Below are 21,875 nucleotides of genomic sequence, written 5' to 3' on the forward strand. Positions count from 1 at the left end.
TTCTGGCTGTGGAGGTCCCTATTTTTCTCCAGAACAAACAGTCCAGCCTCTGGCCCAAGACTAAAATGCTTATATGGCCATGCTGCTGGGTCACCGGAGAATGACTGACTCTGTATGTGCCCCAGTTATAAATGGTATCCTATCTCAGTCTCAGGTATGGGAAAATGCCTGCAGTTTACCCCAGTGTCTTTCCCTCTCAGTGTCTCCAAGCCTCTCCCCAGATTAGTTCCAGGGCTTGGAAGAAGCAAAGTGCTCTCCCTCAGTCTGGGTTGCTTGTATCCCCTGTGGAAAAGTGAGTCAGAGAGGGAGGCTCTTTGTCTCTGACATGTACTGTTCTGTTACATATTTTGATGCTATGTTTATAAGTGCATGCAAGTTATTGATTATTATATCTATTTTTCAGGTTGTTCCTTTAAATGTCACCTATAATACAACTTCCTTTTCATACTGTTTTTAACTGTGGTTTATTATTTCAAATTACAAATATTACCACATGCTTTATTTTGATTAATAAAGAAATAATGGAGCCTTTTTTAATCATTTAATTTTAGTCTTTTTCATAGTCTCTTTTTATACTTACCTTTACTTGAAACTCCTTTAGTATTTTAACTGTATTAATTCCTATTAAATTATTTTCCTCTCTCCTGATTTAGAAGCTATACAATTTAGCTACATTTACTTATGGTCATATTTTTTAAAAGTATACAGAGTTAACTATGAATTAACATTACATGTATCTACCTCTCTTCTGAATATAATAAGAAACTATGACAGGGCCTAACCTGTTATTGAACAAACTCATGCATGATCTTAATATTACTACTAGATATTACATTTCTATTTAAAGGTGTTTGAAATTTCTTAATTAGTTTTCTTACATTACAGTATACAGTTAATTAAATTTGCTAATTTTTAATCACATATCTTGGTTCCCTATTTTTGTTATAAGTTCTTACATTTAACAGCAATTATATTGAGTGTCTCTAGTTGATAAAGTTCTTACTTTTGTATATGTTATGGGTCTTTTTTCACCCACATTGTATTGTTTTACATATATATAAGTTATATAATGAAATTTGTACGTTTTCAATTTGAGTTTGATCTTGCAAAATCTAAGATGCTTTAAAAGATAATCTGTCTTGGTCTAAATGTCACAATCATAATATATGGCATAAAAGTCTAGAAATGGCTACAAAAATATTTTCTCAAGGATATACTGCTTATATTCTATGGCGATGGCAATTCTGATTTGAGCTATGGTTTATCAATTGTAAAAATCTCCAAAGGAGAATCTTTTGGCTGATTTAAATAAATCTAAAGAGTATATGTATGAATATGAATGCAATATGTTTTCTACAGCAAATATCTAGAAAGTTTCTTGTTTTACCTCCAATATTGGATGGTAGTTTAGTTGAGTATTAAAATATGTAACACACACACATGCACATAAATTTGTAAGTTATTTCTCCTCAGCCTGTTAAAGATTCTTTTTAATTGCCTTCTGGTTTAGCTCATTTTAAACTGCAATAAACTAATATTTTTTGTAAATAAATCTAAATTTCTAAGTAGTAGCACTAGTCATATGTTGAGTACCCAACAGCCATATGTGGCTAGTGACACTAGGCAATGAAGACAAAACATGTTTGTTAGTGCAGAAAATTCTATTAGACAATGTTTCCCTGGAAGCATTTAATATTTTTGATTTATTGTTGTTATTCTTTAGTTTCAGTCTAAATATGTCTAGTGTGAACTTATCTTTGTCTCAGTTTATCATGCAAAATGTTCTCAGTGACACACATCTTTAATTCATGGAAATTCTTGAAGCTTTTTTCAAACAACACATATAAAAATGTCTTCATTCTCCTTTTTTGAAAACTCCAATTAGATATATGTTTGAGCTACTAAGTCTAAACTTCATATTCTATAAATGGCCTTTTTTCCTCTTTGTCACTCAGTAGTGAAATTCACTTAAGTAGTCAGTCTTCAACTCTATTCAGTTTATAGTTTACACTTTATATAGATTTCCAAAATTTTAAAATACTATGCTTTTTATTTTTCAAGAATTATAATATTTTTCTCTCCTAATCTGTTTTATTTCTGCCTGCTTTGTTTTTGAAATGTCTTGTTTTTGCTTAATAAATTGTACCAGAATACCATACCCTGCATGGCTTATAAAAAACACAAATGTATTTCTCACAGTTCTGAAGGCTGGGAAGTCTAGGATCAAGGCCCTTTAATGAGTGGTGAGGGCCCATATTCTGTTTTATAAATGACTGTCTTCTTGCTATGTTCTTATATGAGGGAAGGGGCAAAGGGGCTGTCTAGTGTCTCTTTTATAAAAGCATTTATCTCATTCATGAGGGCTCCACCCTCATAGCTTAATTACCTCCCTAGTGCCCCACCTCTAAATGCCAGCACATTGGGAATTAGGTTTAAATATATTAAATTTGGGGGTACATAAAAGTTTAGTCTATGGCAAGCACCCTGAGATAATAATTTTAAAGGCTTTGTCAGATTTTCAGAAAGGTAAATTTCATCAGAAGTTAATTGATTTTCCAACCTTTTACTGTCTCCCTTGTCCTTGTTAAGATTACATGCGTTTGTAGATTCCACATATATTTTAGATGTTTGGGTTTCATTCATTTTATGTAGGATTCTAAAAAATTATTTGTGTTTTTTTATTAGAGTATTTAGCTATAACCACAATACTACTCAGTAATAAAATGCCACAAACCTCAGTGGCTTAAAATGACAATTATTCATGGATCTACAGGTCAGAAGTTGGGGATCCAGAATCTAAAATGTGTTTGGGCTTGACCCTCTGCTTACATTTTTCTCCACGTCTACCTCACATTTCTTTCCTTTTCCTTGGACCAGCAGGTAAGACCACACATGTTCTCATGGCAATGATGGAAGCTCAAAGACAGTCCAACCTAACAAGCACAGTTCATACTCTATCTTATCTGCCAATATTTCACTGGCCTAAAGAAAATCACAAAGCCATGCCCTATATGTAGGTGGTGGGGAGGTGAGGAAATATATTTCTTAAATATTGTGAGAAAGGTAGTAAATATTATTAAAGAATAATGTAGTCTGCCAGTTCATTTGGTTTCTATTTTTGTTTGTCTTTTCCTCTGGATCTGTAGTTTTGTAATTGCCTGATGCATTGGGCATCCTACTCAAGTTTTATAATGGCATTTTGGGGTTCCTGTTCTTGGTAGCATTGGTAATATTAGCAGAACCAGTCAGTGAGCCATTAAATGACTTGAATCAGTTTGTCATCCTCAGGATCTGTCTTTCTCTTTCTGCCTCCCTAAGCCTAAAGCTTTCCATAAAGCCCTAACTACAAGCAGTAAGTCAGCAATTTCTTAGCCTCCTTTCATAAGCAGGAGTGCATTTCAGGCTCCAGAGTCTACTTACTCTGGCACATTTTGTACCTACTAAACTTCCAGCTGCTGCTGCCTTCATCTATACCAGAGGGCCTAGGATTCACCCTACTCACCACTTTATATGTATTTGATGCTGAATCGCTTATGACATTTTAAGGCAAGCTATGTATTTGCAGTTTTATCCTTATTATTTCATCTAGTAGTAGTATGTGTCTAAAGAATGGGGGAGGGGAATTGTATTTACAATAAATTATGTTATCCTCATTGAAACTCCAACTTAAAAAGAAAACCCTAATCTTACTTGATTTACTACTTATAGGTCTCCCTAGGACAGAGATGATCAGTGTAAACAACAGGGTCACTAAGTAGAGAGAATCTGACACCATGATCCAAGTGTTGGGGCCAGGGAAAATCTGATAAGTGTATGTCCCCTTATAATTTGACTTCATCACCAATACAATGCCAATCCTCCTAGTTGGCTTAATTTTCTATTCTCAGTTGAAAAATATTCTACAGTTAAGTGTAATATTTCTCAAAATGTAATCTTTAATAATACTTAAAATATGCGACTTGATTTTAATAATAATCATAAAAGTTAAAATAAGCATACTGTAAATTATACAACTGCTTACTTTATAATTAAATACCACCATGTGACTCCAATGGACATGTTTGCATGTATGTGTACAATTGTGTATGTGTACAATTGTATATGTGTGCCAAGGAAAGTCCAAATGAAGTTGGACTAAATTTCTAAAGTAATTTGGATAGAAGAATATGTAAAATAATTGGAGCATTACAGGCATATAGTTTTGTCAACAAGCGAAGATCAAAAGGACCTGCACATAGGACAATTAATCTTATTCTTGTAATTACCAACAATTCATTAGCACTTAGAATAGGAGAACTACTAAGTAAACATATTTTTCATTTCTGTTTCTGATACTAGCAATAAATAAAGTAGAACTTTATCTAATGTTATTTTCAATAATGCCAAAAGATTACCATATCTTCACATGAATGAGAATGCTTTACAACATTATCAAGTGATACATCATCAAAACTACTATGCAAGAATCTCTCAAAGATGAATTTAAATGATACTGAAATATCCCTCTCCCTATGCCTTCTGTCTCAGTCCATTTGTGTTGCTATAAAGGAATATCTAAGACTGAGTAATTTATAAAGAAAATAGGTTTATTTGGCTCATAATTCTGCAGGCTGTACAAGAAGCACGGTACCAGCATCTGAGGGCCTGAGAAAGCTTCCACTCACAATGGAAGGGGAAGGAGAGCTGACAAGTAGGGATCACATGGCAAGAGAGGTAGCCAGAAAGACAGAAGTAGGAGGTGACAGGCTCTTTTTAACAACCAGCTCTCCTGGGAACTAGGAGTGAGAATTTACCCACCCTCCCTGCAGTAAGGGCATTAATCTTCTCATGAGGGATCTCCTCATGACCCAAACATCTTTCACTAGATCCTACCTCCAACATTGGGGATCCAATTTCAACATGAGATTTGGAGGGGCAAATATCCAAACTGTAGCATCTTCCCACAAAAATGCATAAAGTCCAGATCATTGTACATATGGAGTTCACCAAAATCTACAAGAAAGAGATACTTCCTATCTTAAAATTGTCTAGACAATATAAGAAAGAAAGCTACAAAAGTTATTAATGAGGTTAATATAGCGTTAATATTGAAACAAGAGAAGGAAAAACAGTATAGGAATAGGAAACAAAAAACCAATCTTATTCGTGAGTATAGGTGCAAAAATCTCAAATAAATTATTAGCAAAGTAACTCTAATAAGAGATTGAAAGTTGATAACATATATGCATATAATCTATATGCATACATACACACATATACTTTACAACTTAAAAACTGTGAGTCATTTTTTTAACCTGATAAAAATATTTATCAAAACCTTAAAGCAAACTATACAAACTGATGAAGGATTAGAAGCATTCCCAGTAAAGTTGAACACAAGACAACTATATTCATTTCCACTGCTAATATTCAAGAAACTGATAAAATTAGAACTATACAATGAAGATAAAATTTATACTATTAAATATAACATTACTGCTTTATATTCAATGAGACAAAAATATTTCTCTTTTAATTACTGTTATTGATTTTATTTCTCTTTCATACAATTTGTAAATTTTCTGCTTTATATATGTATAAGTGTTGTACATATAAATATGTTTGCCTATACCTACCTAATCAATAATTATAAAAACTTAAGTAACTGCTAAGGATAAATAATTTTTTCTCTTAAAAAATGTTAGTTTAATAATTAAGTTTAACAAACATCATTTTAGAGGGATCATATTTAGTGATATTCTCCAGACCCCTATTTTTTCATATTCTGTTCAATAATTGTATCAATATTTAATATTCATGAATAATTTAGAAGGAGACATGAAAATCGTCTTGATCACATTTATGTATATTCTAAAGTTGGTAGGGAGAGCTAAGACTAAATGAAGAAATGACAATTTAAAACATCTCTTTTAGCTAGGATTCTGAATCTGAATCTCCACAATGAAAATAACAAATGTAATTTTCAAATTCTCTGTTAAGGTTAAAATAACCTTAAAAATATAATACTTGGATTGAAAGCAGTTTCTGTGCAAAGGCTTTTAAATGAACTGAACATATGCTCAATAATATTCAATAAGAGTCTCAGCTTGTGAAGGACCCAAAAACCATATCACAAATAACAGCTGATCATGTCTTAACCTGAGCAAGAAAACTTAGAAAGGGATAAGCTAGCTCTTGTCATATATTTAAAGAACCTCTTATGAAACAGGTTTTTAAACAATGTTATAAATACCATTCACAAGAATAAATCATTGACTCATATGTCTTGAGGCTGGAGGAAATCATACTGAACTTCATGCATGCTAACCAATAAATTGGGTTTTCTTTTCTATGTTCTATCAGAATGTGCTATAGATAGAAACTAGATCTACTGTTTTGACTGAATTGAAATATCAATTCATGAAATTTGAGAGTTTAAGACCTTATTAATTTTCACCACTTACAACAATTCAGCAGCTATAATGAGACAATCCATCCAATTTTTGAAAACACTTATGAAAAAGGTATCCTTATCATTAAAGGAGGGAAAAAATACCTCAATGTAATAGTCAGTTAATTCAGATAATCAGAGTATCAAATAGTAACTTATTAGTGTTTGATTTTGTGACTAGTCAGTTTGATTCACATGGATAAATTGCTTGGGACTTGTGAGAAAATGTTGTAGACAGCTAGCTGTGGAACTGTATTCCCTTAACCAAGAGATTCAGGGAACACTAGACTAAGGAGGAGAAGATCACCTCTTTCTGAGGGTTGAAAGAGAAATACTTAGGGTATAACACTGCCAGGTTCAATGCAAATTTTGTAGCCAGAAAAAAATATCGCACAAATTGTGTAATTTTTGTCAGCTAGTCTCATGGCTGACACCAATCAAAACAAAGGAAAGAAGGTATTTTAGGAAAGGAGGGGGTAGAGGAGTACTCTCTAAATGTCTTATTCTCTAGATATTCAAGAGCAGAATAAAGCATTCCTTTCCTAACCAACAAACATTACTGTTCTTATAGCATGTTGTCTCTCAGATTACTTAGAAAATAAAGGCCACAGTTCAGGACCTGCACTTAACATTCTGTGACCAGTAAACGCAGTCATTTCAATATTCCATTTTCTTTCTAATCCAAGGTGGTTAAGAAGAAAGCATGCCATCAAGCCTGGAGCACACAATCTACCACCCTTCATTCTCATCCTATTAGCTAGATAATGATGTTTATTATGTTACTTTTATGATCCTACATGTTTTATTATTCCCATTTCATCATATAAAATTGAGGCAATTACTGTACTTACATTTTTTATCTCAATTACTTTTGCACCAACTTAATAGATATTATAAATGTTCCCATTGGGATAACAACTAGATTTTGAGGCCTATTGAAGAATTTTGTCCTTTTCTGTGACCTGATTTGGAAGATGGGAGATGAAAGGATGCTGATTTAAAAGAGAGCAATGCCCTTGGTATGCAAAAACAAGAAAGGGGGAAAAGTACTTTTTGTTAAAAAAAAAATTGTTCTGTTCTTGTGCTTGTCTTTACTGTCCAGCATGCTACACACAAAAACTATATAAAACATAAAGTATCTTCAAAACACCAGTCTCCATAGCCCAGGTGACTCTTCATGCTATAAAAAAAACATGGCAGTTCTTAAATAATTAGACTTTAATGGAGAATAAAATACTTCACTTTGCAATGCATGAGGTAGAGTGTAGATGGACTGAGTAAAGATGTAATAAATCTATGTAATTTGTTCTGCCCTTGGAAGAAAAGCTCTCTATTGAAAGTAGAAGATATTAAGTCCCTAATCTCAGAGAATCTTCGCTATTTTTCATCAAGAACAAACATATGTAAAGGACAAAGTAGGGTGCTTACATCAAGAGCTGGACTATTTGTTCCTTGTTAATTGTATTGCTCATTCCATCAGCATCATTAGGCACCTTTCAAAATGCTGTGGCTGAACCTGCTTTAGTCTCATGATGACCGAAAGGAAAATATGGAGAGCAAAGGCCGAGGGAGAAGAATAGACTCGCTATGTCAAGCTGGAGAGAGAGAGTGAGAATGATACCATGATTTCAAGATATTGAGCACTGATTATTTTTTAAATATTCCAGGTCATTTGGCAACACTTATCCTAGCCCTACCAATTGGCTGCTGCTACCTTGCTTTTATTAAATAGTAACTATATAGAGGGAAGCCCTTAAAGAGAGATGCAATGGATCCTAGCATACTGCACACCATGCAGAGCCTAACATCATAGGAGAGCATTATGCTCCAAACAAAACACATTCCTGGACATGTCGCTTTGCTTGTGGAGACTTGATTTTGTTATTTTTAATGGAGTGAAATTTTGATAATGAGGTTACCTCTCTCATATTCATCTGCTTGCTATTTTCCTTTTGTTTTGAAGCTTTTAAGTGAATTTTTATTTTTGTAGAATCTTATCAATGTGGAAAATATGGCAGTGAAGGAGTCAGAAGATATGGGTCTGAATGGGGCAACATGCACCGAAATCTCTTCATGATGGAGAATTTCCCTCCCCTTTGAAGTTACTTCCCACTAATAAGAGAAAGTAGGATGTAAGGTCGTTGAAAAGTTGATTCACAAGAAAAACTTTACTTTTGGTCACTATCACATGGGTCACATGAAGAAGCAAGTTTGCATTCTCTGAGTGCCCTATAACTTCCATAGAACTGTTTTCCAAGTGTCTGTTATGTAAATAAACTCGAATTAACTAAGATGATCCAGTGATGTATATATCATAAACAGAAAGAGTACAGGAAAATGTCCCATTCTGCGCTCTGTGTTTCCCCATCTTGGAGGCCAAACTTTGCCCTTGAATGAGCACAAACACCTCATATCTAAATGACTCACTGTCAGATGCTGGCTCCAAGTCTATTAGATTATCATCATGTCATCTTTGCTTTTGGCAGTGTTTGAAAGCACCTCTAGCAGCTTTATTTGAACACTGTTTTCATACCTCAAAGCTTGAATCTATAAAACAAACACACAAACATTTATAGACATCTTTATATCACTTCAAATTGTTGTGATTAGTGTACACATTTTAAATATTATTACTTAACCTCCAGCTGATGTTTAAAAAGTAACACTTTGGAACAAGGCATTCTCCAAATGTTCTATTAAGGATGCTGTTTATTTATATCAGTGTATAGAAAAGTACAGCTGTACAAAACATAAATCAATGTCAAAAGTAAAAGGCATTAAAATTCATAAGGTTCATTTTCCGACATCCAGAGCAAACTGTAGCTGAGAGTTTGTCACAGACTTAACATCAGCAATAAAATTATATAACTGCTGATGTCATATTCTTTGAGGTACACTCAAAGGCATCTAAAATTTTATAGCTTAGTTTTGCTTATTTTTAAAATGAACATATATTACTCTTAATTTTGTTTCTTATGATACCTAGAAGACCTGAATATAAAAACAGCATCAGAGGAGAAATAATTTGCAGTCCACAGAGTTTTAACTGACATGAAAAAAATACATACATATGTATCCATTTTGCTATTGATCAGCAAACCACAGGAATTAGTGTTGGTTTAACATCTATTAAGGGAAACAGTACTTTCTATAGCAGAATTAAGAAGGGTTATTACTGAGTAAGGAAGAACTAAAAATGAGTCATGCAGCTACTGATATACCCTCACGGTTAGCTAATATTTTGTGTTGGCTTTCAGTTAGGAAAGCTAGTGCCGTTTGCCTCGTGATTTCTGAGATCTTGATTTCTTCTTAAATATTCATCTATTTGGGAGGATATTTGTTTTTCCTGTTATCTGAAAATCTTATTTTTCCCTTCAGGTTCAAATTTCCTTGAAGGCAAGGACCATATAGCCACATCTGCATGTTCCCAAGAACCTGAGATACACTTGTTATTGTTTTCTTAAGAGGTGGAATGGTGACATTTGAGCGAACACAGACAGCGAATAACAGTGAGCTGTTACTGTGGAGGTAGCCTAAGGTTGAACAGCACATTTTCGAGTTCAAAAAAAAGGAGTAACAGCCACCACTGCTTACATTGTCACTGTCAACCAGATACTGTTCTAAACAAGTTACTCATAGAAACTCTAACTCTCTTAGCAGTTTTACAAGGTAAGGACTATTATAATTCCCATTTTACAGAAGCAGAAACTGAAAGCTTTTGTAGCTTGTCCAAGCCGCACCAATGGTGTGTGGTACAGCTGGGATTTGAGCCAGACATTGTGGTTCAAGAGTTCATTCTCTTAAGTACCACTTTATATCACCTAGCCCGGAGATTCACAAGTGTCCAATATGAGGCAGGAATTAGGTATTTTGATCTCCAATGTCTTTTCCTAAGACAAAAATGTAGCGTACATTTTGTAATATACTAAAAAATATATGTTCTTGCACTGGAAAGAACTGCAGAATAATTTTTCCTTTGGAAGATGCATATACTATACCCATTTCCCCTTCTCACGGGACTATTAATATTTTTGTGCGAGGTTTTATGTAAACACATTATACACACACATGAAAAGCTATGTTTATGTGGCAAAAACTTAGACTTTATGTGTGAAATTACTAAGGCCTCACAGAGAACCTGAATTCAAACGCCTTTCTTAAGCACATAAGAGAGACAATGGAATTTTGGAAGAGAGAGAGGCAATTCACCCACAGTCATTACATAATTAGCCAAAGCAGGTTTCAGTTTTTTGTTTCCTCCATTTACTATGTAGCATTCACAACATACAGCTCTGCGATTATTAATGTAGTCATAACGCTCCGTTTCTTATTCTCCTTGGCTCACATCTTCATAAAAATGACAACGAAGAAAAACTGCACAAAGCACGATTCCCTTGTACTAGAGCGCATCCTGCGGCTGCATCCTGCGCATGAGATGGACATGAAGGGAACTCAGCCCCACCAAGATCCGCCTGCATGACCAGACCCTGATGGAGGCATTAGAGACGCGCCCGTGGAATGCAGCCTAGTCTGACTGAAAACAGCGCTGTGAATACAAATGTGTCTAAAATGGCTGACTCTGTACAAGAGTAAATAAGAACCTTTCCAGCTTTTCATTTAGTCACAAGATCAGGAGGTCTCGTCACCCCAAATAGAGTAGAGAATTGAGGTAGTTTTCCAGCTGAGCCAGGCAAAGCAAGAAGATGGGGGAAGGTGACTTTCCCAGCAAAGACCTTGCTTTTTAATGTTCTTTTTAAAAGAATAGAGCTCAGACTGAACTAATCCCCCGTGAATATATGCCTTAGGAAATAATTTTTATTAATAGCTGAATATTTTTACTTTCCTACCCAGGCACCCAAATATTAAGCTTATGATATTTAGTTGCATGCATATATCATTGTGTCAAAGAAAAGGGGGAAATCCAGCCTTAATAAAAAATAATTTATTAACTTTTCCAGGTCCTATAAATTTAATATGCTGTGGGTTCCTGCTCTCATTGCAGATTTCTTTTAGAAGTGTATTTATGAGTATGAGCTTATAATATTTTTCAGCAGTTAATTGGTAAATACCAACAAAACAAAGATCTCTGATGCACATAATCCACAGAAACATGGTTCGGGTGACTACATGTCAGTTAGCCATGCTATTTGTTTTGTATCATTTTTCTCTCAACCAGTTCATTTCTTTCCCCAAGAGAAATAGCTGAAGCTGGTTTATATTGCTCCATAAATGTTAAGCATTGATGTATTCATTTTCTGAACACAAAATAACAATAATTTTTTGTCACCCTCCTTCTAAATCATACTCCCTGTTCTTAACAGTATGTTTTATGTTGTTGTTGTTGTTGTTGTTGTTAGGATGCAAGTTTATTTTATTCTTTTTTGCAATAATAATAACCACAAAATATAATCTCTGTATAAATACAATTTTTCTTCTCCATAATTGCACATAAAATCTATCCTACTTGGAAACTGCAGCAAGTAGAAGAATCACTGTAAATGCTGGCCTCAGGGAATCTACGATTTCTACAAGATTTAAGGCAGAAATATTCAGAGGCAGGTTACTCAAACAAGACCAACCATTTTTTGTTAGTTTTTTTATTTTTCTTTTCTGCAAAATATTACCTAAAGGTAGCTCTAAGGACTAAGGGATTGAGGTTTCTATTTAGTCTACAACTGAACTAACAGGTTTTTGCTACCTGTGGGTATCAACTTGGGATTTCAGTTAGTTAAGCAGCTTTGGATCTAAAATAAAACACTTAAGGGACCAGTGAAAATGTAGATGGCAAGAAATCTGCAGACTGTGGACCTTATTTATTTATTTATAAAATTTACTTTTTTAAAGAACAATTTTAGGCTTACAGAAAACTCTAAAGAGAGTATAGAGAATTCCCATATATTCCCTACTTAGATTCCCCTTCCTGTCTGACTCAAACCCCATCTGTGTGCCCTCTCTTCACATAAATGTAATAAAACCTAGGCATTATTATGTTTCTGTGTTTCCTACTGTGTCTATATGTGCTTATTCATGTTATGCCCTAACAATTATATATGTATTCTATATATATATACACATTACATGCATAATATACATGTATATATTATATGTATGTATGTGTATGTGTTGTAGATATGAAAATTGATATTTTGTATTTTAAATTTGGGAATAGAAATCTATAGTACTGCCTTAATAATGCCATCCCACTTGGCTTAAGAAACCAAGAACAGCTTTGAGAGGTGAGAGAGCCCAAGGAAAGCTGGAATCTGTCCACCTTCTGATGAAATTTGACCCTCTAGGGAGAACTACCAATAGAGTAAAGGATGCCACCTCTACTATGAAACCTACACCACAGCCTTTGCTCTTTGTATTAATTCTGGACGTATTTCTAAGGATCAAGGATAGTGGAGCATGGTAGAAAGAATTTTGTAATATTATCAAATGTTTCAGCCTCTTATCTTTGAAATATAGGGTTGGGACTAAATAATCTTTAAAGTCCCTTGTCAGTCATAATATTGCGTGGGGCAGAGGTGAAAGGAGTGCTTTATATGGATAAAGAAAAATTCTCATCAATCTGGATCCTTTTGTCCTGTGCATTATCAAGAGAAAGACAAAAATATAGAATTTGCTGTAAGCCATGTTTATTCCAAGCTAATATAAAATTGAGAAGTTTGATTAAAAATCAAACATGTTGAAAATACTTAAAAGTATAATGGGCTGTGGAGAAACATTAGAGATTTTGTCCTTAAAAAAGGTAAAAGTCTTTGAATAACATTTACTTAATAAATGATTTGATGTTTCTTTCATCAGAATTATGGTTTTTGCAATTGTCTTTTCACTGTTCTTATATTTCTTCAAAGATTTTTTCCCACTGAGGCACTTTCATATGAAACATCTTTGAAGACTTTTCTGAAAACAGTGTGGTTTATATGCAAGAGACAAATTTAAACATTCTCTTGCCTTTTCTTCAACCTTATTGAAGACAATAGCTCTGAGTAATACCAGCCAGAGGGTGTTCTATTTCTCCCTCGCCATTTGTCTATGTTATTTTCCTATTAGGAAAATAAACAAATTCCAAAACTTTTGTTTCTGTGTCCAAGACCCTGACTATGCAACAGTGAGCATAAAAAAAAAAATGCTAACTGACAAAGTTACCCTGAGGATGTGTGCCCACTTTTATTTTGTCCTTAGATTGGTTTTAGAGATCTGTAGTCTGAGCTTCCACAATATAGTTAGAGGCAGCAGAGGTACTGTATGCATGATTTTTACTTGTACCTATTTCCCAATTCCAACTGTTTTTAATATATTCTCTTGATAAAAGTTTATCCCTTCTTTCCAGTCAGGCTTTTGCCTGATTTGATACAGAGTCCCTCTGGCTCATGTTGAAATTGAAATGTATATCTTATTGTTTGCCTATATACCCAGATGTCCAGGCATTGAGTTTACTTTAATAAATGAAATATTGAAAAAAAACATAAAGCTTTGGGGATGCAGTTGCAAGGGACAGGATCAACATTACTACATTAGAAATGGTCAACATAAGACAGGAAGCTGCCATATCTCAGGTGCAGATCCATGGGCTTCCCTGAACATATCTCTAGTGATTTTTTTTTCTCGTTTCATGAACTTTTGACAGGCTCTAGGCAGCAAATTTTCAGTATAATAAAGTAGCACAGCAGTGTTGCAAAGAAGAAAAAACGTAGACTTTGGGGCCAGATTTGCATTTTAATTCAGGTTCTGCCATTTGTAAGACTTTGTGATTTAACCTACCTGAAATTAACTTTCTTACCTGAACTTTAATGTGCACTTTGTGGAAACATGGTAAACATGAAACCAAACAACGCACTGAGGAGATATTAGTAAGATGCAGGCAATATGGTAGGCCTTAGGACTGCAACAATGAATGAGAAAGACACTGTCTCTGTCCTCATGGTATTACAGTCCAGTGGGGGGATATAATTCATAAACAGGCAATTATACATTGTGATCTCTAGGAGCTGAGGTACGAGTATATGGGAATGTAAAATAGGGATAAGTAATGCAGACCTGAGTGATTAGCAAGGTTTGTTGAATGCAGACAGTGATATCTAAGCTGCTAATTAAGAAAGAGTAAGGAATACCCATGTATTTATATGAAGTCCAGCACTGTACTAGGTTCATTATAATAGTTCCATATATGACATTTCTCTTTACCTTCCCTTTGTCTATGTTCCCTGAAGCCCTCTGAACAGATCCTACATAATGAGTTTCATTCATTGATTTTAAAATTATTTGTTAAGCACCAATCTACTGAGCCTAGTGCTAGTGACTAGGGATGTGCCTGTAGACAAGGAAGCAATGCTGCCCTTTGGGAGTTTACTATCTGATGGAGTCAATACACCAAACCCTAGAGACAATTACCATTCATCTGGAATATGTAAATAGGTTAATCTACTGGGTTCCTTAGAAAGTACCCAAAGACACCCAAAATTTGAGAGCCACTCCAAGAACCACCAGTGATGGAACACGACTTAATGCACTGACAATAAAGATTTTTATCTGTGTTTTAAAAATATCTTTCTAATTTTTTTAAAGAACAATGTTAGAAGGCTTAGAAATACCAGCATCCTTGACTTCTTTGCTCTCTTGGCAAACGTGGGTACAATTCAGCCATTTCCTGGAATCATACTCATTCTAAGGGGAAAGTTAAAAATAAAATTAGGGTAGTGGGTAATTTTTTATTATAGAACCTATTTTTTGTTTTGTACAGATACAGCCAAAAAAGGAAAGAAAGACTGTTTTCTTTCTTTTTTTTTTTTTTTTGAGGAATGCCTATTCTGATTTTCTAGGTATATTAGTTTGCTGCAATTCACTGCAGAAGCTAATTTTTATTTTTTGGAATTAATTGAGCTGAAAGCTGGACTCATGACAGTGTATCCCCTCAGTGGCCGGCACAGAAGCTGAGGACAGACGGCCATTTCAACTTTACTAGCCTGACATCCTGCATAATCAATGCGTGTTAGCCACAAAGACTGGCTGCCTATGCTTATGCTCATTCGCAAGTTGGCTGAATGCCCACTCACAAATTGGGATGCCAGTTCCACTAGGGCACAAGTGTCAACAAAAGATCACTTCAGACAAGAAGCCTGCTCAGTTTTGCCAGACCCATCATTTTGTTTAGGAAACAAAGAAAAAGATTTAAGGTGGTTAATCCCATGTTGCTGACAAACGGCTATTTACATCCCATCATACCTTCAGCCTCAAGGGACGTTTTATTTAATGACTTAATGCAATCTTCTGTATCCTTTAAATTTGATTTTCAACGTCTGCATTTCAAATGAGGCAAGAAGGAGACAGTATGTCAATCCTGAGAGTCACTGGAAATGTCCATTTTCTTTATTCCCATTATATGCATTAGAGATAGAGTAAGCAAAGCATTATTATGTGCATAATGTCTCTAGACACTAATTAGAATGGTGAATAGTGCACCTAACAAAATGCAAATACATTCTTTAATATTCAATTAATTCAGCAAACATTAGTAAAGCACCAGGCACCCAGTAGGGATTGGTGTCTCTGCCTGGAGTCTCTTCTCTTCCAATCAAGCCTGCACACTTGCTGTCCTATTAATCAATCTCACTAAAGCATGGTTCCCATAGTATTAATCCCACACTCAAAATACTTTCAAGGTTTGCCACTGACTATGAAATAATTTCAAACATTTGACAGGGAAGTAAAGACCCCCCGTTGAAGAACCCTCGTATTCTGGCCGAAATCAAAGTGTTTATTTTCATAAATTCTTGTAGGCTCTCATAAAAACTAAACTAATTATTCAAAATTTTCTCCATCTATGTCTTGACCTCATTGCATCTTTGTATTTCCCTATCCTCTCTCTAAATGTTGAAATTCTTATCATCTTGGTAAAGATCCAAAGTCCCCTCAGCTTCCCCTAATTTTTTTTCAAGTTGTATTATGAGGCAGCACCAACCAGGTGCTTTTACAAAAGTTACCTTATTTAATCCTCAATTAACACTAAAAAAGTAGACATTATTATCCTTAATTTTCACATAAGTAACCAAATACTGAGAGAAGCTGAGGACTCACAAGGTATCAATTGATCATTGGCCATGTTTATGCCTGAACGCAGGCTTTCAGAGTTCAGTGATCTTCCACTATCAGGCTTCCATCTTCCTTACGGGGCCTTCCCTGTCTTCATCCCCTACAACATGTCCTTCTTCTGAATATTTATAAGACTTAATTCATGCCATTCTTGAGATTTTAATTGCTTTATAACTTGTATTATTCAACAGTTCATTAAAGATTTAGTGAGCAACTCAATCATTTTAATGGAAACTGAGGATGATAATAATGGCCAGAAAAAAAGAGAAGGGAAAGGAAGAGAAGAACAGCTAGTCGTTTCTCATCTCAATATATGTGTCAGAGCTGTACTGAGTACTTTCATAGACTGTCACCTTGTATCAGTACAACAAACCTCAAAGAAGGTATTATTATCTTCAAAATAAATATGAGTTGCTGCCTTTTACTAGAAATGGAAAAAAATTAGTTGGAGCTAAGAGGACTTTCCAATTTTACCAAGATGATAAGAATTTCAACATTTAGAGAGAGGATAGAGAAATACAGAGATGCAATGAGATCAAGGCATAGACGGAGAAAATTTGGAGTAATCAGATTAGTTTTTATGAGATAAGGAAACTGAGGCTCAAAAAGGATAAGCAAATTTCTCAAGTTTGTGTAAGTCACAAAGTTATTGGGTGATGATTCAAATCTATTCATTCTTTAATTTATTCAACAAAATATCTGACTGTCCACTATGTGTCAGGCTCTGTTCTAAGTGCTTAGTACCCAAAAGTGAACAAAATAAGCAAAACTCAGTCTTCAGGAGGAAAGTGATCCTAGTAGGGAGGATCAGCCAGTGAAACTGAATATACAGTATGCAAGAAGACGAGAGGGGGCATAAAAGTTGAGCAGAGTAAGTGAAGTCAGAGGTGGAGGTTGGGTTTGCAGTTCTAAATGTCATGGTCAGTGAAGGCTTCACTGAAAAATGAAGTTTGAGAAAAGATATGAGGAACTAAGTGTAAAAAGGAGAAGGGCATTCTAAGCAGAAGGAAGAGTCACTACAAAGGCCCAGGGTGGGAGCAAATTCACCAAAAGTAAAATGGATGAAAATAACACAACTTGGAAATGTTTTAATTTGCATGAGGAACAGGTTTCCTCAGCATCCAAAAACCAACAAACAGACAAACAAAAACTTGCTAAAATGTTAAATACTATTTGACAGCTATGTGTCAAGTACTCTTATAAGGGATTGACATGTATTTATGATTAATGCTTACAAGAAACAATGAGGAAGGTACTAATAGTACTCCCTTTTGGGATGAGAAAATGTGGTAAGGCATGTTAAGTATCTTACTCTTGATCATACAAGTTTTAAGAACTGGAGCTGAAATGCAGATGGAGTTTATTTTATATATTGATTAATATATAAAATATATTGATTATATATATTTTATAATATAATACAATATAAAACATATTGATTATATATTGATCCATATATAAAACATATTGATTATATATTGATCAATATATATAAAACATATTGATTATATATTGATCAATATATAAAACATATTGATTATATTGATTATATAAGATATAATTATCTATATGTTTATATATGAACACATACCTAAATGCATATTTTATGTATATATATTTTAATAACTTTTTATTACATTTACATTGCATAAGTCATATCTAAATTTACACGTAAATACTTATACCCATATATATAAATTTAAAGGAGTTGTAGCAAATTGATTATAAAAATTGTCACAATATTCCACCCTTCCCTTTGCAATATGACTTCAGAGCTTCTACCAACAATAAGTAGAGTCGATCTTTCCTGCTCTTTGGTACGTGCTTTGATAAACAGAATTCAGTGAAATTGACATTGTGCTATTCCCAAGCGTAGAACTCAGGAGACCTTGCACATTTTTCCTTTGTCTCTTGGAATTCTGGTTCTGATATGAGAAGAATAAACCTTGGTTAGCTTGCTGGAAGATGAGAGATCATGAGGAACAGAGACAAGTCATCCAAACGGAGGTCATCCTAGACCAGCCAGGCTAGAGGAAGCTGACCCCAAAAAGCCCTGTCCATTAATGACAGATACAAAAATGACCCAAGCCCAGCTGACATGAGAAGTATTGTTTCGTTGTTGGAAAATGAGATTAGCCAAGTCCAGCTCGCATGAGAAGTATTGTTCAGTTGTTCTGTAGACCCATAAACATTAATAAATTATTATGTTTATGTCATTAGATTTTGAGAGGTTAGCAAGAACTAATTAATATAGGAATTTTTTTGAACATTGGAATTAGAGGGATTTTTTTCATCTGTTTTTTATTTGCTTATATTTTCATCAAGGAACATTTATTATATTTCTGAGAAAAGTTTAACAAAATTCCACAGATATGTCCCAGTGGTGGGAACTATAAATAATTTCTTAAAATATACTTTAAATAAATATGTACTATTTTGAAAATATATTCACACCTCTACAAATATTAATCATGCAGCTTCTATGCACCAGCATTATGCTAAATGCTGGGACTAAACAGTGAAAAAGCAGCTCCCTGAAAAATTATTATCATGGCAATGAGTGTAACCACAAAAATACACGTTTCTTCCCTCCCCCCTGCCGGCCCCAACAAAAAAAGCCACCTTATAAGAAACCCAACCCAGTCTTGGGGATTCAAATTTAAAAATTAATTTTTAAAAAATGTGTGTGGTGGGAATAGTGAGGTGATGGTGACTTAGAGAATGCTGATGGAGAGGCTACTGTAAAAAAAAAAAAAAAAACAGGGAGTGGGTAAGGATGTAAAAAAAAAAAAATTTGAGTAGACAGTAAGATATTTGGAGGAATTCATTTCAGATGACCTAGATTTCAATAAAAATCTTCGGTGCGCAGAAGTTCAAAACCAGCATATTAATAACAGTATCTGCAGAATAATAGAGAATGTGGAAGGATGGCATTCGACTAGAACTCTAGATCAAAATGTTGACAGATATTTTATGTGATTTTGTCAGTATGGCTAGAAACTTTTGCAAATAAAAAAAAAGTGTACAAGCTCAGACCATCTCTTAGAAAGACCAGGAATGCACTTGAGTCCAGAGTTTGGTGCAATCATTCCCTGGTACCACCTTTCCCACATTATAGAGCCCTTTCACCGAGTGTCCAGCAGTCCTCTTGGTCTCTTTTCTTCTTTCTTTTCTTCCTCTTCACCCTTCCCAGTGTCTCAGCTTCAGCCGGATGCTGTATGTACCATGTGCAGACACTCAGTTTCTACTTCATGCTGCTGGCCCTTGAATTCAAGTTAGTTAATCATATTGGTACTACATCTTCTTATTTTCCCAAGGAATGGAGTTTACAGGGTGCAGTTTCCTCTTCCTACTATTATGTGCCACTGCTAGCATACTTCTGAAGCAATGTTACAACACCCACATCACACTTGGAGAGTGATGATGGGGAAGGGTGACAACAGAAGCAGAGAAACAAGTATTATTCCTCTTGTGGGAATGATTAAAGTAGTCAACAGAGTAGAGCACCCTATCCTTCCATGCCTATTAAAGGAAGACTTGGGACATGTTCTTTCCTGGTTATGGGTGAATCCTGTACATTTCTATTTGTTTCTCCTTTTTGCGCCCACAGACAACGTTATGAAAATGGGTGAATCGCCTTTGAGTAAGTCATTGTTCATATTATTGGTATCCAAAAACTGGTCTAGTCCCAGAGTGGAGTGAATTCATTTTCCCAGTTGCATAGCAAATAATACTTATACTAATTTTTTTTCAGCTTGCGTTTTATCTTTTACCATTTTCTCCTCTGTAATGCAGTAGTGAGAGTAATAATGGAGTGTGCCTACTCAAGATTATGTCAGGGACTATTCAGAGCCAAACACAGACACTGGGTGCTATGGTTTGAATGTGTCCTAGCCAAAATTCATGTTGAAATTTAATATCCAATACAACAGTATTAAGAGGGAGTGCCTTAGGAGGTGATTAGGCCATGATTGGGATTAGCACCTTAAAAAAGACCTATAAGGAACTAGCTAAGCCTTTTTTGCCCTTCCACCTTCTACCATGGGAAAGCACAGCAACAAGAAACTATCTTGGCAGGAGAGAGCCTTCACCAGACATCAGTCTACCAGCACTTTCCTCGTGGATTTCCCAGCCTCCAAAACTGTGAGAAAATAAATTTCTGATCTTTATAAATTACCCAGTCTCAGGCATTTCATTATAGCAGCACAAACAAACTTTAAAGAAGTCACTAAACTGGGTTAAGCTCAGATTCATGTGAACAGAAGGAGAGAAGCAGAATGCATATGAACAGCAAGAGAAAATGGATATCTGGACCACTTCTACTGTGGTGAGTAACCTCTGGTGGTAACTGAATGCAACAGATTTAAAATTGCCAGAAGCTCCATTGGCATGTGTAAACTCTAAGCTGGCATAAGGCACAAAAGAGTTGTACCAACCAAACAACAACAATCAAAGGGGGTTTGGAGGTGGAACAACTGAAAGTGACGAAGATCACTTTTATTAAGAGCTGGGGGGTCACAAAGAAGGAATCTAATTAGTGGTGATGGCTTCACTTCTTTTAGGGCTGTTTGATGGGAAAGAAGCTTCCAAAGAACTCTTGAATACTTACAATTATACAATAAGATGGACAAATATGAAGGTTTGGGTGGAGCGGCTCATTCTTGGAATCTCAGCACTTTGGGAGGCTGAGGTGGGGAAACTGTTTGAGTCCAGGAGTTTGAGCCAGCCTGGGCAACATAGCGAGACTCAGTCTCTACAACAAGACAAAAGTTAGCCGGGAATGATGGTGCATGTCTGTAGTCCCAGCTACTCAGGAGGCTGAGTGAGCCCAGGAAGTTGAGGCTGTGGTGAGCCATGTTTATAACACTGCATTCCAGCCTGGGCAACAGAGAGAGGCCCTTTCTCAAAAAAAAAAAAAAAAAAAAAATAGACAAATATTAGATTCAATCCCATTGGCAAAATGAGATCTTAAGTGGAAGTACATGCAGTTTCATTTTACTATTCTCTCTACTCCAGCGTGTTTGAAAGATTTCACAAAACGTAAATGAAAAATAAATTATTAATCAATAGTAGCTAACAATAGCAAAGAAACTCTGTCAGTTTCAAAATGTTCTTAATGGGGCATCACGTGGACAGATGTACTCCTCAAATCCCCACTGAAGTGGTAATTTTTTTCTTAAAATAATATACATTGAGAAATACAAAAGCAGCCCCCATTTTGAGTGGGCCCACTTCTATAATAGAATATTGTTGCCTTTTCTTTTCTGGATAACCACAGAGTCTAGATAGATAGATAGATAGATAGATAGATAGATAGATAGATAGATATTCAGTTGTAAACTTGCTTTAT

The sequence above is a fragment of the Pongo abelii genome, chromosome 15 (genome assembly GCF_028885655.2).
Source record: "Pongo abelii isolate AG06213 chromosome 15, NHGRI_mPonAbe1-v2.0_pri, whole genome shotgun sequence".
Classification (NCBI taxonomy): Eukaryota; Metazoa; Chordata; class Mammalia; order Primates; family Hominidae; genus Pongo; species Pongo abelii.